Source organism: Dermacentor andersoni, chromosome 11 (genome assembly GCF_023375885.2).
Source record: "Dermacentor andersoni chromosome 11, qqDerAnde1_hic_scaffold, whole genome shotgun sequence".
Taxonomy (NCBI): domain Eukaryota; kingdom Metazoa; phylum Arthropoda; class Arachnida; order Ixodida; family Ixodidae; genus Dermacentor; species Dermacentor andersoni.
In genome coordinates this window covers 37,937,238-37,958,259 of record NC_092824.1, presented here as the reverse complement: position 1 = coordinate 37,958,259, position 21,022 = coordinate 37,937,238, and the positions used below count along the sequence as shown (strand labels likewise).

The window sequence follows — 21,022 nt, the reverse complement described above, 5'->3', positions numbered from 1 at the left end:
ACTTTGGAACAGAATACTGACAGCTGCCATGTTTATTTAAGAACTAAATAACGTATTTACAAACCAATCCTTTCTCTTTGTGCAGCCTACACAGAATTGTTTTTGCTTGTAATACAGATCTTCAGAAAGCAGTTCCTCTGAACCCTTTTTGCATGCACAAATAAATAAAGAGGAGTGCACTTTCTGAAGAAATTGATGCACTGAAATGTGCGTTCGACACACACAGAGGTGCAAAATAACCAACAACTTTAAAGCGGTAAAAAAAAAACAGGTTTGAAAAATGTTCCGACATTCTAACCCGCCTTGGCATGCGGAACTAAATATAACAACAGAGGTGCATGCAGAGAAGTGTTTGTAATTGTTTGCAAGATATAGACATTGTCTAAAAAATTGTTTTTATTTACTCGGAGTTTCTTGGTGTCATGGCAGTGCACTAAAAGCTCAAGATGATGTCCTGCTCCTAATAAAGCACCTTTAGATTTTAAAGTTAAATTAAGGGCTTTTACATTCCAAAGTCACAACCTGAAGCTTTGGAAACCTGGCCTTCTTTAATGTACACCTGAATCTAGGTGCCCATAAGCGTTATTGCATTTTACCCCCATTGGAGGGTACCTGCCATGGCCTAGATTGAAGCTGTGACCAGCATGACTGAGCAGCATGGCAGCATGGTAACTGGAATATAACACCAGGTCAGGATGGGAAATACTACTTAGAACTACCAACTTCTTGCCTCACAAGCACTTTGCACTAAGTTAAAGGAGTAGGGAGTACTGACAGCGACCGCTTATGTACCAATTTCTTTTTAGGCTGTAGACTCCAATATTAGAGTGCGAAGCTTCAAGTAGTGAAAACCAGCCTAAATTACAGAACCAGCTCAAAACACGCATCATGTATAGCTGAATTTGGACATGAAAATGGAGTCAATTCTTGTCGCCAAAAATGGAGGTGGCAGTCACACTATTTCATGCATTTTGACTAAAACATAGTCAATAATAATTAATCAATTTCTAAATTATTCTTTTCAAAAAGTTTTTTTCAAGCATGAAAGGAGGAGCCAAATGGTGTTCAGGTGCACGAGTGGTTAGTTGCACGGCACTTCTTGCATGCATTCACAGGTTTCTTTCAAGCTTGAAAAAAAATTTGTTTTGCACCTATTGAGCAGTAGAAAGCTGGATTGGGAATTTTTCAGGATGCTCTACAATTTTCGCACTGACACTTTTGCTTTGAATATAATATTTGAGCAGGTAAATAATCGTTAATAACTAATTACCTAATTAGGAAAAACGCGAAAATTGGTTTCACTTGCTCAAAACGATGGCAAACGACATTATCTTGGTTCTGTCCAGCTACGTGGCACTTGTACATATTCAAAGCTTGCACAAGTCACACAGACCACCTGATACTTACAAGGCATATATAGAAGCGGTTAAGTTGTGTGAGCCAGCCATGTGTAGCGAATCATGAGAAAGAGCCATGTTTCCTTGACTTAAGGGCTTGTTAAGATTTACATGCTAGACACCTTGTATCAGTGTGTTCTAGGCCTATTCGTAGTTTAGCTGCTACATAAACAATATTTCTCCACGTGTAAGCTCATATGCATCTTTCAAGTATATTGCCTAGTGTGTCCAAAATAAACCATCCTCGCGCTTCCTTCATTATGTCTTCATCTGTTGCTGTGCTAAATTTTCAACATGCAACTGCACAAATTTTCATCTAGTTTTCATATTTTCTCGTTGTTTGATGGCTTTATTTCTGAACAAGTTGCTTTCTTTAAACCCTGTTGCACATAGCAGTACACATCATTTCTGTCTAAAGTGGGATTTTTTTTTCAGATTGACATTAATACACCTTGCCTGGGCAATGTAAGGCATTCTACATAACACGGCCCTGCAATAATGTTTTCTATTGCATTCCAGCATCATGCAAAAGCTGTTTACTTCCCAGATGAGAATATGTATAAGTATTGGAAGTAACAACTGGAAGAAGCCAGCAGATAATGAGGCCAAGGAAAGCATACAGGAACATGTTTTAAGTTTTTTATATGAAGTATAGAAATGATAAATTCAACGGAAATGAAAGTGGATGAAAATACATCCACCTGTGGGTGGGGAACGGACCCATAACGTTCACATTACGCATGTGATATACTAACCACTGTGGTACTACGGCCGCGTTCGAGCATCGACAATCTGAGGGGTCATTGTGGATGGTTGAATGCTGCCTTGGTAGCACAGTGGTTAGTGCATCGCATGCCTAATGCAAAGGCTGTAGGTTCGTTCTCCTCCCATGGCAGGTTGGTTTTTTTTTGACAATTTTAATTTCCCTTTATCATTTCTACATCGAAATAGAAAATTACAAATAAGTTTCCACGGGCCTTCCCTGGCATCTTCCAGCTGTGATTAAGAGAAATTTTGGCCCTTAGTATCCTTTCTTCCCGTTTGCAACAGGAGCTTCATTTTAAAAGTAATGAATTCACCTTGTACAGCATCTCAATGTGGTCTCAAATCTTATCACAGCATGTGTATTACTAAGTGAAGTTTTTGTTAAGATGATGATAAAGCATGGGACCTAATTAGTAGCCTTTGTGTACAGAGATATGATTAGTCTAATAAATAGGATTTTAAGAAGCACTTCTAACACCTCCTGAACTAGTTGAGAAAGTGCAGGTTAATCGAGTGGAGATTATATAGTAATCGAGGTTGAGTGATTCTGCATTACATTCACGAAATATACTTCATGATACCTTTCCATTTATTTCTTCAGTTATTTCTTAGTAATGGCAATGGCAACTTAGTAATGGCAAACTTGAGAGCTGAGTAAGCTAGTCATGTCCACACAATATGAAACAAAGTTTTTCACAACAAATAGGCTCGAGAAGGCTAGTTATCCTGTGCATTTATTATCACTAACCTGGGGAAACCTTTTAAAATGGATAAAAAGCCCCGCTAAGAAACAAGATAAAAAGAAAAAAGGTTTGCTGTGGTGCCCTATGTACATAGATTATCCCATGGTTTAGGGAACGTGGCCAATAGATATGACGTGGACAAAGTTTTCTCGGCCCCGCAAGTTGTCTATCATGTGCCTTATGATAAATACGAAACTTGAACAGAGTGGCAAAAAAGAAAAGATGATTGCAGCATTAGACATGCGTCCTTTTTTGTGCCTTGTAACACTGGTATAGTTTATCAGATCCCTCTCAAGTGCGGGAAGACTTGCATTGGACGGAGCGGCAGGAGCATTAATATTCGACCAGAAGAATACAAACATTTACTTAACAATCCTAATCCTTCACATCTAGCGTCACATCGTTTCAATTGCGTTTGTGAACCTTTGTTTGAAGACACGAAAATTCTTTCAAGACACAAATGCCAAACCACACAGGAAATAATCGAGGCATTCCACATTAAATGATTAGGAGAGACTTGCGTTAGCCAGGCATCTTCGTCTCTGTTATAATGCGAATTTCAGTATTTTCACAATACGTGTGTTAATCTAAAGTAGTGTCTTTTTGTTGTTTCCTTTTTTGACTTCCCTACTTCCTGATATGTTTAACTGGTGTCTTCATACCTTGTCATGTTCTTATGCTGCGGTTCTTTTGCAATCACCCATATTTATGTGTCTTTCGTTTCAATAAAAATTTAGCTGAGAGTTAGCGCTCATGCTGTCTGCTTCTAGTCTGTGTCCATGTCACTTCGCGCTACAATCCAAGATGATGTTACCGTACCAACTCTCCCAACTTTCTATTCTTGTGTTCACATAGACACACTCAGACTTTTTCTTTCTTATGTGGCCGGTTACTTTTGTACTTTGCAATAAGATGCAGTGCTTTTCGAATGAAAATGTGATAGTTCGTAGTTGCGATGATGTAACGCCAAGTGCATGCCGTGCCACTTCATCACGGGCACTGATATCAGCAGCGGATAAGTAACCGCTGCCTATAAAAAGCGTGTGCAAAAGAATAAACGCTGCTTCCTTGTTCTGCACCGGCCACTGTCGTTTTCTGGAGTACGGCTTCTCGGTTGCCGCAAGATACTACAGTAGTGAGGTTATTTAAAAAAACTTTCTGCTTAAAATTTAATTGAACAAGCCTGTGCCATTATTCGTTGCTTATGTCTGTGTATTGGTATGGTTTTACTCCTTATCTTCCTTTTTACTTTTAAATTGTGCAAACATTATTATGTAACCATTTCTCTTTAATGAAATAATAAATACTTCTGACATTTCGTCACAAATTTTACTATGATTTTGTTCAATTAAGTAACCTTAGGCTAGCTGATTGTTGTTCTGGTAGCTTAACTTACAATGCCTGTGGGACATTCAGTGCAAGCACATGGTGAAAAATAAGCTAAATAATTGGGTATGAGCAGGTCACTGGCAGTAAATGAAGCATACATACATTTCAGGAAATAGTGCATGCTTATATATTAAACAATATGCACAACTACACATGCAGTTTTGTTTGTAAATGCTGAAACTTTATTCTAAGTGGAAGCGCTTTGTTGCATTTTGTTTGGCTTTGTTTGGCTTTGTACCTTTAAGTCATATATGTGAAGGTACTAGTAGAAGCATCCCGTGGAGACAAATGACAACTTTGATGAATAGAGGTATAAAATATGTGCTTAAAACGGAAAAAAACTGATTGACAGGCAAGCGTATGCTTCTGTAGTACTTAACTTGTTACCGTCGCCAATCCATGCATTGCTTGCGCTCTATTGCATTCAATATGAGCTACAACGAGCTGTGGTGTCTTTCCCTCCTGGTCAAGCTGGTGTTGCTGCGAAAATGTTTGACCAAGAAAAGTGGAGGTTTTTAATTATTTCTGAAATGCATGTAACATCATGCTTTTGGCTGTGTGCTGTTTCCATGGAATTATAAGTACTGGTGCACCAAGGTGCGGGATATCCTGTGTCCTTAGTGCAGCGCGCGTTGTTATTGCGTTCTGCATCCTGCTGGCAGTGTACTGTCACTGCAGAGGAAGATTACGAAAAGCATAGGGTGTGTGCATTGCTGCGATCGTGAAACTTAATTTTTTTTGCCTGAGAGGGTCGCACGTTATATATGCTACCACATGACGGACCAGAAGCGCAATATGACGACGTCTCACAGATTCTGGCTCATACTGAACAAGGTAGTAGCATAGCTAAGACTAGGCAGCATTCACAACAGCTAGTCTGTCCATTAACTACATGGCTGTAGTGAACGCTAAAATGCTTGCAGGGATAACACCCTTTTGGAAGGGTGTTGTCCATGCTACACCCATATTTAAAGGGTGGTGTCTGTGTTACGCCCATATAGAAAGGGTGTTGTTTGTTTTACACCCATAGGCAAGGTGACGTCATAATAACACCCTTCCCTTTGTGGGGTGTTAATTTACACCCCTTTGCTTGGGGTGTAGCAATACACCCAAACAGGGTGTCACCCATGGGACAAGTCATTTACACCCTTAAGGGTGTTAAAATTTTTAGAAAGTACTGTACCAAAACTGGCACAGTATGACAAGAGTGAACGACATATATAAATGATAGGTCACGTCACGAATGTCATGACATGCGTGTCATGTAGGTAAAAAAAGAGTCGCCTACATTTTGGTATGTACCGAAATTGGCATGATATCACAAGAGTTTATGACGAACATAAACGATTGGTCACGACATCAATGACTAGAGTGTATGACGAACAGAAATGGGCGGTCATAACATCAACATCATATGTGTGCCATGTAGGTCCCGAAACAGCCGCCTACGTACTGGTACTTTCATGGTCGTTTCGTCAAGTTGGTATGTGCCAAAATCGTCATAGTATGACAAGAGTGTATGGTGAACATAAATGATAGGTCATGGCATGAATGTCATTACATGCTTGTCATGTAGGTCGTGAACAGTGGCGTAGCAACAGGGGGGGCCGGGGGGCCGTGGGCCCCGGGTGCAAGGGGCCAGTGGGGGGGGGGGGGGGTGTCGTAAGCCTGAAGACGCCCCTCTTTCCGCCGGCTTGACTGGGCGCAAATGGCAAAGAATGCTCCGGTATCCAGTAGCCAGAGCTCATGTACCTGATGCGTTGCGCCGAAGAATCCGCCTCTTTCATGTTCCTGTGCTGCCCTATGACGCACGCCGCTGGAAACGTTTTGGAAGGGTGTTGTATATTTCGCCGGTTGATTTGTGTACCTAGCTACGCCCATGTGGGGTGTGCGTCGGTTGTGTGGTTCGTGGATCGCGATTAATTATTAATGGTTTCTCCGGAGCAGCATGTCGTCCACCCATCGAGTATAGTGGGTAAACAGGCTCGAGTATGCTGTTGTGCTAACAGCGCGGCCGATAAAGGCACGCTGAGTTCCGTCTGCCGACGCGGCTGCCTTGCGTTCGTTGTCGCTGATGTCTGCGATTGCACATCGCTTTTTGTATTCCTTTTACACATTCACTAAACATTGCGCATATTCAAGAAGCCTTAGAGCGCAGCCTTCCACGTGGGATTTGCCAAAGCGGTACATTTGTTTACCTCTACAGCTTCAGATCGCTGTTAGCTTCGGTTATTGTAGAAACGGCGCATCGCTGATCTGAAATAATCTCAAAACGTCGCAAAATATACAGACGAGTCAGTATGAGCGGCCGAGTCCCTTAAACTGCTACTGTGATCCAGACACATATATATTACGGGCGGTTACTACTGATTCTCGCTTTTGTTTAACTTCATCATACTTACAGTGTGCGCGTGCTATAAAGTATTATTAGAGACAACTGTGCTCGGCATAAGTCCCCACTTATATGCCGTGTAGTTCTCTCGCGAAAAGGCGGATGCCATCGCTGACACCGTTGGTAACTGAGCGAGTTTATGCTGCTGTATCGAATGCACTGTCTCTTCTTTCCTGCCATCTACGGCACCATCTACCCACCATCTACGGCAATGCGACCGGCAGCGTTCGGGAACGGTGACCAAAGTACGAAATGTCGGCACAGCGCTGTGTCGCCGCTTGCCGCTTGTTGTGAACAGGCCGTGCGAAGTGAAGAGTAGTTATCAAATCGCTATAGGGCCGCAACCTAACTATAAGAGTGGTTTCCTTCGTCCTGACTGCTTATTTTTCAAGTCCAGGTCCATCGGCAGCGGGTGCACGAACTCGACGGGGTCAGGCCTAGCTCAATCTTCGCTACACAGGATCAACATTGACTCAACTTCACGTGCACGGCTTGAGAGGGCTGAAGCTCGTGCATTCCAACTTCGAAGGCATGTCGACGCATTTTGAGCGCGGATAATTATATTTACAAGTGAATGAGCTGCAGCTATCGCATTGTTGGTTCGACGGCTCATCACGTAGGGTTCGGTCAAGCTATCACGGTCGGCACGCTCATTTTGTCGGTGCTGTCGACACGAAAACCCGTCGCGCTATATGACAACTCGCACCCGTCGGTTGCGTCGTCGTCGGCCTATTAGGATCAAATGGTCTCAGTGATACAGTGCTGAATAGTCAGCCAATCGTCGGCGTCTTGTCGGTCTTGTATACCGACCCAATGTTACCACGCCTTAAAACAGTACATGAAGTCAGGCACGCGCTGCCACCACCAGCAAGAGTGGGCCGACGCTGCAAGAAGACTGCTTCAGCAACGTGTTTTTGAAGTGTCGCCCAAGTGTAACGCCGGGGTTTATCGATAAATTTGACAGCCGTCAATGCAAGGCGGCAACTACGTGGTTCACGGTGCAGTCCGGACAAGCCCTGGCCCTTTTCTGTTACAAAGTAGAGTTGCAGTCTTACGCACGTTTTCAGCACCGCACCGACGTCAAGTTACCAGTAGAGTTTCAACGCGGTACATGGCACGAGCGTTTGCAACAGCGCGCGTCCGAGCGCTTTTTTTTTTTCCGGGGTACATTCCCCCGATATCTGGCCACGCGGCCGCGCGCGCGTCCCTTCCAAAACGTTTCGCGACTAATCCGCTAGGGCAGGGCGCATGCGCCGTGGAGCCGTGAAAGAGGCGGATTGTTGGCTGCAGCTCTATCAACACCCCACGAAATAATTGCACGAATGTGCGGGCTAAAAAATTAAATTCGCAAAATGGTCGCTAAACTATTCGCCTTAGCGGAACGTTTCATGTGGGGTGCGATCATGCCGTGCGTTCATGCTGGGAGCAGGAGTCGCTAAACATACAGTGAGGCGTTGTAAGGCGTTGAGGCTCTTGGGTCCCTCTTCTGTTCAGAACGCGCAGCGAAGACGAACGAAGGCAGCAGCGAGAGGGCGTTCAATGAGCGCGCCGGGCTCACGCGTTTACGGCGAAGCGTTCGTTGAGAGCGACGTTGCATAAGTGCGGCCGTCAAAGACGCGAATGGGATTCTCTGGATCATCTTCAGATTCGGTGCGGCCGAAGAGTTCGGCAGCGTATGCCGCGATGTTCAGCTCGCTTTTACTTCCCCTTTCCCGCTCGCTCCAAGAAGCCGCTGCGAAACCTGCCGTTATGTTTCACGCTTTCCTTCTTACCCTCGAAAGTTTAAGAAAACTTGTTGTTGTGTGACTTCATGTCACAAGTACAGTGTATGTGTCAGCTGCACAGAATTTTACAAAAAAACGTTAATTTTGTAAGGATATTTCCCGATATTCTATGAAGTTATGTGTCTGTGATTACTAGGAATTCGGTAGCGTGAAAAATATGGCAGATAAGTAATAACCATATCCTTAATAATCCCTCAATTAGTACTTATAGAGGAAGCACTTCAATTCCAGAATTGAGGACTCAAAGCCATATTATTAACTCAACAAAAGCTTCTTATACAAAATCGTTTTGGGTGCTACAACCTACAGTACTTTGGCACTGCGTGCGGCGCCCAGTAGGAAGTAGCGAAAGAAATATGAAATAGTGGACCAGTGAGGTTGATCCCTCCACCCTCTCCATTACGAGTGCAGACCAACAGGTTTCGCTGGCACGGGCTTCATCGCGGTCTTTTCTTTCTTTTTTTTTTTTTTTTTTTTTGGCGACGCCAAGAATCGACGCAAAGCGTGCTCTATTCTGTTCCCAATCTTTTGGTGGTACCGCAGCTCGGATAATCACGTTTGTCCGTATAGCAGCAACTAAAAACAAGGCTTTATTGATCAGAATGAAGAGAACTCGTTATTGTCATAACATTGGCGCCCGCGAAGCAGGGAGGCAGGTGGCGTTTTCCGTTTTGCTATATGGTGGGGAGATCAGGGTCACTCAGACAAAATTTAATTTTCGTTTTCGTTTAGGGCTGCCCACAGCCAAAATACTGCGGGCCATAGTACCTACGACGATTTTTGTGAAGTTGTTTGGCGAGATATGAATGTCGGGCTTCAATTTTGCAAATGCAATATTGCCGCTAAAATTGGTAATTAAAACTTCATAAATTTTTTGTTTACTTGTGACCTGACCCGTATTTGCCACGATGCCGAATTTGTATTGGTTGCCAAGCCTTACAGTCTGACAGAAGATGTGCACATGCACATATCACAAGTTATCAGTGCAGCACCCTGTGTTATTTGGTGCAGGAAAAAACAGCGTGTACTGGCCTCAAGCTGCACCACTGGAAAAGCTGGGGCCACCGTCGGCGTGACGTGCTATTAGGGATCACGTGGACAAAGCGGCCGCGTCGGCTGCTTCGGGAGCGCCGAAGCGAGCGGAAAACGAGAGTTTAAGTTCCCTCGTACGCTGCGGTCCTCATTTAGTTGCGAGATTTTCCCGTTTCGAGTGTCTGCTTTACAGCGATTGAAAGCACTACAATAGGTAGTGGCTGCCTTTGAAGGCGCGCAACATGGTAGGCTACTGCTCGGTGCCGCAGTGCCGGACGTACGCAACGGAGCCCGGTGTCAGCCTTCATACGTAGCCGCAGGACAAGAAGCTGCGTGAAGCTTGGCTCGCGAAGCATAAAACCGGCAAACAGTCATCGGCTACAACTCGGGTATGCATCAAGCACAGACGCGAGGAAGATTTCTGGTACGGCGCCGGGTCTGCGATGTTCTGAAAACGCGCACTGAGACGCTCGCCCGAGTCCGCTGCCCGACTAATGTCATGACGGTTTGGTCTATGAACTTGTCGGTGCTATAGATACTGGCAAGTTGACTCGAGGGGAAAGGGAGCGGTAAGAAGCACATTAAAAAAAAGCATGGCATATGGTCATGCTTGTGTTATGAATTAATGCACTAGATTATAAAAAAGGAAGCAGCGAAAAATCGCACGCTGAGAACACCGATAAACATATAGTGCGACGCAACTCGAGAAATAATATTGGATCGCCCAAGAATTCAGAAAAAAAAAAAGATTGAATCGTCGCGACGGCACATCACAGTCCCCGTAGGCGTCGAAGTCTCTACAATGAAATTATTTTTGAACAGCTCTGATAGCGCCCGCGCAACAATGGTTGCTTGTATACTGTCAAATGCTCATATTCTGCGGCCTTAAGCTCATGGCATGGTGCGAAAACGCGCACGCAGCGAAGGCGAATCAGTGCGCGGACAAGCATGCAGACGCGCAGTCGGTCGCTGCGAAGGTGTGCGAACGCTGCATTGAGGCTTCATTCTATTACGCTCCATTTAGTTATACAAAAACTATAAGAACATATTTCACATAGTTTGCTCTCAGCGTTTGCCTACCTTTCGCGCAAGAAGCCGGTTCGGGAGACTCCATCGCGGCGACCGCGCACAGTGGCGTTCACTGTACGTATTCGGCAAAGAGATAGCGTCTGTAAACGATTCTGTGCTTTCAGTTTGCCCAAGGTTATTATTTAGACAGTAAAAAACTTCTCTCGTTGCGAAAGTACTCACAGAAATTTCCGGGAGAGCTCCCGCGTGGTGTTTTCAGTGAGCGCTGACAGCAAAACACATGAGGAGCGCGCCGCGTGATCCCTCATACTACGCCAGCGAGGCGCTTCCGATAGATGGCGACTCCGTAACTCCTCGCCGCCAATACCTGCTGCATTCGCGATCGCTGGGAAAGAAAGCGAAGGAGAGGGGGATCCGGCGCACGTGCGCGATATCCAAGGCGGCTGCACTGGTGCTGAAACCCGGAAATTGTCGATATCCTAGCCTGCATCGACTTCACCCGGTGGGGGGGTGACAGAAGACCTATGGGCCCCGGGTGCCAGATGACCTAGCTACGCCACTGGTCGTGAAACAGCCGCCCACGTATTGATATGTACCACAATTGGCATAGTATTATAAGAGCGTATGACGAATATAAATGATAAGTCCTGAAATAAGTATCATGACATGCGCGTCATGTAGCTCATGAAACAACCGCCTACGTCCTCGTATGTATCAAAGTTCACATAGTAGTTCAATAGTATGTGACGAACTTAAATGATAGGTCATGACTTGAATGTCATGGCATGCGTGACATGTAGGTCACGAAACAGCCACGTACGTCTCGGAACTATTGTGGTACTTTCTTTAACTTGGTAGGCTCCCCGAATACTGCTTCACATAACATCGATTCCCACAGGGCGTGGGATCTGCCATGTTTTATGTATTTTACGCCGTTTTTAGCCGATCGTGGGGAAGTTGCTTTTGAACCATTGATGCAGTAAGTATTATTTTTAGGTAGTGGGCTACCTATTCCGCATATATTTGTAAAAATGTGGTCGTAATTTCTTCCGGGCCAGCAGACTTTTTCATTGATGTCTAAAATAGCAGAAGAAATTCTTTCTTACATTACTGTTATGTCAGATATCGGTGAGTAATGATACAGATATCGAGAAAGAAGAAATGAACCAACTTCATTCCTTCATTCAAATAACTTTATTCAGTGCCTGGCGATTTGGTGGGGCGGGACTGGACCCCGCCTAGGTTGCAGCCGAGGGTTGTTGGCCCTTGTCAGCTTCCTCGGCTCACTGGACGGCCCAGAGTTGGTGCTGCAGGTCCGAGCTGAGCAACGCAAACTCCCAGCTCGCACGGAGGCTGTCGCTGTTTGAGGCTGCACCATCGTCACCCTGTATTAAAGCCGTACATTACTATAGGATATGCTCCAGGGTGGCTCTATAGTTGCAATGTCTGCACTTGTCCGTTGGGTATAAATCTGGGTGTATTAGGTGCATAATAGCTGGACTCGGATAGGATCTGGTCGGTAACTGCCTCCATTCTACAGACTGGTTTTTGCTTAATTTTGGGTGCGGCGGCGGGAATCTACGCCTCTGCTATCTATGGTGTTGTGTAATTTCGCGAAATCTGGTAATTCGATCTTCCCACTCCCACTCATCGATAGTCGGGGAGGTGGGGCTAACCGAGGCTCGGTCCGTAAGTTCTCGAGCCATACGGTGCGCCACCTTATTGCTACCGTCTGGTAGTGTGTGAGCGGGCATCCAGATGAGATCGACTTTTTTGTCGCGGTTATTAGCTAATTTTAGGAGTCGTAGGGCCTCTGGGGAGATTCGACCGTTGGCGAAGTTTCGTATGGCCTTCTGGGAATCACTGATGATTACGCCTGCTGGTGTTTGTGCTATGGCTAGCGCAATAGCTATTTCCTCTGTGGTTTGTGCATGTAGCGTGTTGACTGTAGCGCTCGTCGTGCATTTTCCCTCGTAATTCATCACCACTGCTGTGTAGGCGCGCTTGTGTCTGTATCTAACTGCGTCTACAAATCTGGTGTCCTTGCTGTTAACGAATTGCTTCTGCATATTGCGTGCTCTGCTTTCCCGTCTACCCTGATGGTGGGTAGGATGCATATTCTTGGGTACTAGAAAGATGGTTATCATGTCTCTGATGTATCTGGCCATATCAACTTGATTGAAACAATAAAAGCTGACTGAAGTAAGGAATGAAAGCATGACTATACGATTTTGGGGTCAGTCAGAAGCGCATCTTTTATGACTACGCTGTAAGATTTGCTATCACTTCCCTTTAAGTAAAACGTGAACAAGCTGAATGCAGGAGCCAACGTTTCGACAAGTGGACTTGTCTTCTTCAAGGCGACATATGCTTTCCTCGCCACAGAATATATAGGTAGGGTTCTTCTAAAGGGGAGAGGGTGTCAGGCGGGCGGATGCGGAAACGAGGGAAAATGTGTTAGCGTGTCGAATTTAGAGTAGAGGAACCCTGTGTACAAGGTCAAAGCCAGGGCACCCCCCCCCCCCTACCCCGGTCTGTCAACGCACGCGCGTTAGCCGGCTTGTCAAGGGCGTCTGACACGCCGGCTGACACGCCGTTTGTAGTTGGTTGGTACTTGTAGTTAGTTGGTAGTTGTATCATTATTTTGGCAAGTAAAACCCAAGAATGCACGTAGGATTCGCTTTTCTTAAAATGGTCGATTAAGCTTAAAAAGTACTACCAGATAGCATAAAAATAAGTAGAAAACACAATTAGCTTAATACGAGCAAATATTTTCCCAAGGAACCCAACTTAGTAACCCATGTCGAAAAGTCCATAGGAATGTTGGGCTAATAATTCCTGCCTTGTTGCAAATTCAGTACTCATATTTGTTAGTGTATGTGTAATTCAAGCCGTGTTGAATATGTATCAGAATGCCAAAGCCGATATTGGCGCCACGCTGTTAACCTTAGGCCATCACTTGGCCAGGAATCAGAATTGCACGGCCCTGTATTAGAACCACGCTGCTAACCTTAGGCTGTCAAAAATGACGTGCAGTGTGAAGGACAAGGACTTCGAGAGACTACACACACTGCGCTTACTTCCAACAAAATTTTATTGCGTTGCCACATCGTAAGTCTATATTCCAGGTGGGGCATGCGCAGAAAAGGAGTGTTCTAACGGCAAGGCATTTAGAACAACCCTTGAACGTTGGCCCAAACTGACGTGCTGCCCGAGACCGACCGCCAGCACGCTCCTAGCGTTAGTGATGCTGCTAGGGAAATGGTCGTTTTCTTCCTTTACGATTCCCCCACTGAAGAAGAGCCATCCTGGTGACCTAAAGGGTTGCAGAAGCAAGAGAGTCATATTACTGTTTGAGGCGCTGCACATGCACAAGTAGGAAAGCCGAATTATTCGGCAAGATAACACGGTTGAGGCAAGAGAGCTTGAAGCATCGCCCCGATCTGGCAATTACTCAGCGCGACATCTATTTCCTGCTGTTGTTCTTGTGATAATCTCGCTGCGCGCGAGGTGTTTGAATTTTGAAATGGGTGTGCCCTCAACAAAACGAGGATGGCACTGCAAGCAGCGTTCCGATGGTATGCGATGACCAGCATCCATATAGGAAGCAGAATGGTAAAAAGGTCGTAGAAGCTTTCACGGCATTGTTGTATGTCAACGTTAGAAATGAAAGAACAGGATCCCAATTACGAGGATCGGATACCAAACGCATTACCACCTTATCGCCCAGGTTTCGCTTAGAGGGCTCGCTAAGTTTGTTAGTCTCCGGACGGTACCCAGTGGTCTTTAAATTAACAATGCATCTTTCGGAGAATAAGGCTTCAACGACTTAGGAAGGAAAGGCGCATGCTCCATCATTGAAAAGTTCTCGTGGGGCACGCTGAAAAAAGACAGAGCGATGAAGAACCAACGAGGCGACATTTAGGGCTGTAGCGGCTAGTAAAACAGATGCTTCAGTGTAGCGTGTCGGATGATGGATGGCTGAGATTATCTATTGATATATATAAGGTCGTGTTAAGTAGAGCAAACCGTAATGGTCAACTACGACACGATCCAACTGTTTGCAAGGCCAGTAGCGCGCAAGGGTAGTGATTTGTGGTGTATCAGAAAACTTACCAAGTTTTCTGATAAAGTTGTACCTGTGGCGCCGGTACTGGCGTTGGCGAATGCATATGCCTTAAATACTCCGGCGTGAACAGGCTGCGGATCGTCGTCATGCTAGGTGAGTATATAGTTATCGTAAGCAGTGCGGATTTATCAATAACCATGTGGGGACGAGAAGAGTTTAATTTCACTGGTGAAGTAGCTCTACACAAATGATAGAATGACAAATTTGGCTTAGGAAGGTTCGAAATGCAGGACCTATTGCTGAGTTAGAGAACAAATTGATAGTTAAAGCGCGCCACGGGCCAGGGCGCTTTATTATTTGGCAATGGAGCCGAGAGACGAGAACAATGAGGCACAAGTCGTTCTGCAGGCAGAGTAAAAACAACAGAGAAGATCGGGGTAGGGTGTCTGCGTCGAAGTGCCTGTGCCCAAAGCTGTAGGTGACGTGAATTTTATTATCATAAAGCGGAATGCCCAGAACCCTGGAGGACCAGATGACACTTTAGGCATCTAGAGTCAAGAAAGAGTGTGGTGGTATGACACTAAGTGGAAGCGGCGGCCGTTGAAGTACGTGCAGGACTTTCCAAGCGCCTAGACGAGAGTGAAACACTGTTTTTCGGCCTCCATGTAATTGGTTTGAGCTTTTGACCACGTGCGATCACATACACAACACACTCTTCAGCGTAGCCTGACCTTTGTTGGGTAAGGATGGCGACAAGGCCGATGCCGCTGGCGTTTGTATGCACTTTATTTACGGCTTTAGGGTGAACATGGCCAAAAATTTCTATCGAAGTGACGCTATGCTGTAAACGCAGTGTTGCAATCAAGAAACCAAGTGGAGAGGTCGGCGCCACTGTAAAGAAGCTGAGACAAGGGCAGCATGATCGACGCGAAATTGCGACCAAATCGGGCGAAGTTTCTTCATTGTAGCTGGTTGTACGGAAGTTTGCGATATCAGGAAGTTTGCATGGTCGGGAAGAATACAATGCTAGGTCATGCTGAGGCCTAAGACGTTAGCTCCCGCGTGACGAGGCGGCACTTAAGTAAAGTGCATTTTAAAAATTTCCAGCGAGAAACCCACTAAGGGAGCAAGGAACTGGAGAGAAATACACTGGTTCTGCCGCATGCGTTCTGCGGTGTGCGTTCAAAGACTCATGAAGGAGGCGAGGGTAGGCGAAACAGGACGGCAAGGCCTGACAAGGCGGCATTAAAAGAAAGCTTTGGTTGGTCCCGATGTTCCCGGGGTGCACAATCTCTTGCAACGTCTAAAGAAGGTGGCCGTAAACTGCTTTGCCTTCAGAGTCGTGTCGTCATCGGAAATGGAAGTACGTAGGTTCATGCATTGGGATGTATTGTCTTACTCGTAAAGCCTTGTACCCTATTTCAACAGACTGTGACAGTACACTCGTAGCAAGGGTGAGGAAAGAATTTCTCTGCTATGGCGTTTAATCGTTACTACGTGGAAACGCCTAAGTGGCTCCTTGAAATGTGTGATACCCAAAAAAAAACAAATCCACGCTTGCGAAATTTCAGGAAACAGCGGCGCTGTGATTCTCTTCCGCTTCCCTTGTAATTTTCTTTGGTGTATCTGTTATTTTATTGTGATTATCTGTTCCTGTCTGTTCTTCTCTTGTGAATATCGGTTGTTTTTTTTTGTTCTGATTATCAATTATATTATTGAGTAATCATTCTCATTGTGCCTCTGCTGCTTTCTTCCGATGTTTTGGATTTGCTGTTCAGCGCTGGCGTTTCGCAGTTGTTCCCTTAGCACGGAGCGAGGGTCTATCCCCTGTACGACGGTGCTGGCCTTACCGGGCGAGCACGCGCTGACGTTTTAGCCGTTCGGTGTCCGCTGCTTCCGGAATGGCCACGGGCTAGAGTTCAGTGGCAAGCGCACTGGGACCTTCTAACTGTTCGGCGTCCATGGCGTAAAAGGCGGTGTGATGGCGGCGCTCTCCCTTATATACCAATTTCTTCTTCCCTCCTCCTTTCGCACCACCTGGCCTGCGCTGATTGGCTCGCTCAGAGCAGCATGCCCCCTCTTTCAGAGGCTCGCTGTGGCGGTGGTGGTATCTGTCGACCCAGCGGGGATCCTTCGCCTAGCGTGTCAGACGCGCGCACTGACATGAACAACCACGGTCAACGTAAATCGCAAACCTCCAAACAGCTCCGTTGTTAAAATTTCGGCAGTATGTTACACTCCTACAACATATGAAGGCGAAAGCCTGCTGCACACATGGAAATTTATCAAGTGATATGATTGAGGAGGCCCGACCTCTTGCAAGAGATAGCGAATGGAGCCATTGGTATGAGTCACTGCAGCGAGACACTTAAGGGTTTCGCCTTTAGAAAACTGCGTTTAGCCCAGTAACGCGAAATATCAGTGATGCAAAGAAATGTCATTATCGGAAATCACTCATAGCCCCGTAAGCAAACAAAGATTCAATAAATGAATGGGGATGAAGAAACGACAGAAAGAAAGAATGAAAGGCGGAACAATACAAAGAAGAAAAGAAAGAAGAAAAAGAACAAGAAAAGAAACAAAGAACAAAAGAAAGAGCGAAAAAACCTTTAGTTGGTGCATTAGGTGTGAGCATGTATCGTTGAGGAGGTGGACATACAGCGCCATTTGTTTATTTCACACTGCCACTTGTTATGTCTTGCATGATTCCTGACCACCCCGATCATACCACCTTATGCATTATGATGTGTGCAAAAGACTTTCGTCTTCCCGTGTTACAAGAATGTAACCTGCTGCCGAACATTTCTTTTTACTTTGGCAACCTGGTTAAAATTAGGGGGTTTTTCGTGCCAAAACCACTTTCTGATTATGGAGTGGAAGACTCCGCAGTGGAAGACTGCGGAAATTTGGACCACCTGGCGTACTTTAACATGCACGTAACTCTAAGTACCCCGGTGATTCCGCATTTCGCCCCCATCAGAATGCGGTGGCCGCGGCCGGGATTCGATCCCGCGACCTTGTGCTCAGCAGCCCAACACAATAGCGACTGAGCAACCACGGCGGGTTATGGCAACATGGTGCTCCTTTCATCCTCGAGTAGTTCTTCGCTTAGATTCAAGAGGTCAACATCTCATATCACACCACTTCATGTATTTATTGGGAGATATGGGGTTGCGGTGATTTCGAAATCACTAAGAGCCCCGACATTTGAAATCCTTCCATACTAGAGTTTGTTGTGCACCCTAAGGAGCAGGTCACCACTAGCCATTTTAGGGACTTTGTATCTGGCACAAAGGATATTTGTGAGAACTGTGACAACGGGGAACCGCGCAGGGGTTCTTACTGTTTTGCGGAGCTTTTACTGTGTTCCGCATGGGAAGGATTCCTTGCATTGTACAAAAAAATTGACGAGTTTCTTCACTCGGCCCTATTTTTGTAGATGGCTTATCAAAACTCGGAGAAAAGAGCTTAAACCTATCAATAAGTTATTTTGTTCCACCAAATATGCCAGTCACGCGCTAATACTCCCAACAAGGGGAAGCTACGAAACCCGAAAGAGCCACACTTACCATTTCTACATAGCCACCATAATCTAATATAATATACAGAAGGTTGGATTAGTAATGCTCCAAGTTAACCCGTGCTGCCTGGAAAAATTGCATGTTAGATCCACGTAGCTACCATAATCTGTATATATTATACCAAAGGTTGGATAAACAATACGGCAAGGTAACCCTGGCTACGTGGAAATTTTCGAAGTAAAAACGATTCGCGATAATATGGGTAATGTGGAAAAAGATGTCTAAGATTGAGGAGGACAGGTAATAGCAACTACCGATTTCTCGTTGGTGGGCAAATGCAGGCGTTCCATCTACGTAAAGCCGAGGCCGAATTATTGCCTTCGGCGAGTGCCGTTAAAGTTGCGAACACTCAGCATCGGCTCAACCCACAGGTTTCCCCTTTCCCAGGAGACGGCTAAGCTGCACCCAATTAAACGCGGGAGTGTCGAAGCCTCATGTGCTCGGGTCCGTGGTGTCGCAGCACACCAAAACGCCTGCTTACGTAGAGGGCATTGAGGGCCAAAAACACGAAGGTTTAATCATCGTACTATGTTCGATACTGCCACGCTCATTGCAGACAGAAAACATCTTAGGAAGAAGTGTAGACAAACAATAAACATTCCAAAAAGCTTCTCGAACACAACAAAGCGTAGCGATAGGAAATATCCACATAACCTACAAAAAGCATTATATGTAAATGTTTAGACCACCCGCCATAGTGCACTACTGGGCTACGCTAGGTGCCCTAGCATGCTTGTTCCTGTTAGCTACCTACGTATCTGCACGGCTAAAGGCACCTTCAGAACAAGTCCTGCAGAAAGGCGATTGAGCGAAGGCAAACACGAGGACCACAAATGCGCATATGACACACAGGCGCATTGCACCCAATGCATTTCACAATACTAACTGGCCCGGCTTGTAGGTACGAACACGTTTCTTGAGCTGTATGCTTAAGCATGTCTGCATTCTACCTTCCTTTCACTTCGTGTTTCCCTGCACTCTCCCACCTTTAGTCAAGCTGTATCAACAAGCCATCATCTCAATCTCATAGAAAGCCTCTGATTCGGACGAGGGGTCACTCGATGACGGCAGATGTGTTTCAGCTTTGCCGATTTTAAGAAAAGAAACGCAACCTGTCAACATTTAATCAACCATAAATTATATGACTTATACCAACCTATTCAAAAAATGGCCTGCGGCAACAGCCCTTCCTGCGTGTAAGAAAAATAAGAAATAAATCGACGTCACACTCTTTGAACATTCATTAAAGTTTCCAGCGATGCCGCTTACAACGTGGCCGTGTAAGATTCTGGAATGTGATATTTGTTGAAGTATCAAAGCATGCTCCACAGTTTCATAGCCTAAAGCACATTGTAGAGTTTGATTCGAAGAACCGTAACGAAGGATTTCACACTGATGAGTCAAAGTCGCATGATGTCGTGTGTTACGACGCAGTTGTTGGACCATATTTCTCCGAACAACTCCTTCTGCGTGAGTCAAAAAACACACTTACGACTGTCTACGCTTCATCATCGGCGTTGAAACACATCGGTCACCTAAAACTACGAAAGGAAATCACAAGTACAGGCGCTCCAAGCACTTTGAAAGCTTATTGTCACTACGGAAGCCTACCGACTTTTTCTCGCCAAACTTCATATTATGCTTGGTGCCAGGGCACAAATAGTTGAAGGTAGCGTCCTTGGCAACCAAATTCCTATATTAATAACAACAAAACGTAGCAATTTTTCCACTGGTTCTGCAGGCAAATATCTGAAGGTTTTCCTCTGTGAAAAAACTGGTAAATTATTGGCAACGCTTGTAGGGTGCTGAAGCCTTCCAGAAGGTCCCTGGTAGTAAGTCACAGTTAGAAAAGTCCCCTCCCACAAAAAATAACACAATCGTTTGGGGTGATTTTCCTGTCGACATAGTGTGGGTAACACGTACGATACACAAAGTTACCTGTTAGCGAGGTGAATCTCCTATCAGTGGAAGTTGGGGTGAGGCGTTGACCGTCCTCCCCGTCTTGACAGAGTATCGTGACATGTACATATGGTAGCAGAGCTGTCATAGAGGTCCATACGCACTTCAATGGCGGCTCGCGGAGACACGGCAGCGCCATCTACATCTCGTGGGGCTAACTTCTTCGTGAAAAACATCATCGTTAGCGGTTCGAGGCTATTTCTACAAAGTACTCTACTGGGCCAGCTCACTTCACATCGCATACACGAAGGTCGCAACAGTACAAATGAAGCTTAACTGCAACTATTTGCCAAAATATCGCACCACAGGCTAACCTGAATACACCCATCTGTCTCATTCTATAACGGAACGCATTGCACTGGTGAGCCTCGACAGTCTTGCATGAATTATTGTCAATGGGTTCACCCTGATTTTGAGGAAGTGCCATATGCATGTGTATTTTCTAGCAACACATATCTGTTATTTCGACGTTATGATAGAATGAACAATCCAGTGAAATACTTCATAAAAACCAAACTTTAATTTTCTGTAAACGGGACGCGTGTCACTTTTCTCTGGGGTACTGAAGAGATAGCTATAGCATAATATTCAGTGAAAAGAAAGTTGAATTAAACGTACTATGAAAGTTTAAAACGTTACCATTATATATATATATATATATATATATATATATATATATATATATATATATATATATATATATATATATATATATATATATATATATATATATATATTGCCATTACTTTTTTAGTTACGGATAAGAAAGTTTTGACCACATAGCAGTGTGAAATAAGGTAACACAATCTCGGCATATCCCAGCACAGCCGCGATTAGCAACCTTCAGTAAGCCTGCACGGTATCGTACTCATATTTATGCGT

General features: G+C 45.1%; 1 long non-coding RNA gene across 1 annotated transcript; it reads right to left on the bottom strand.

Annotated features, from left to right (window-relative positions):
* Positions 1-13,607: 13,607 nt before the first annotated feature.
* On the bottom strand, positions 13,608-20,655 carry LOC129381694 (uncharacterized). Its single transcript, XR_008609808.2, has 2 exons — positions 19,338-20,655; positions 13,608-13,847 (listed from the first exon to the last, which is right to left on the bottom strand). It is a non-coding gene; the product is annotated as an uncharacterized lncRNA (long non-coding RNA).
* Between the last annotated feature and the right edge of the window lie 367 nt (positions 20,656-21,022).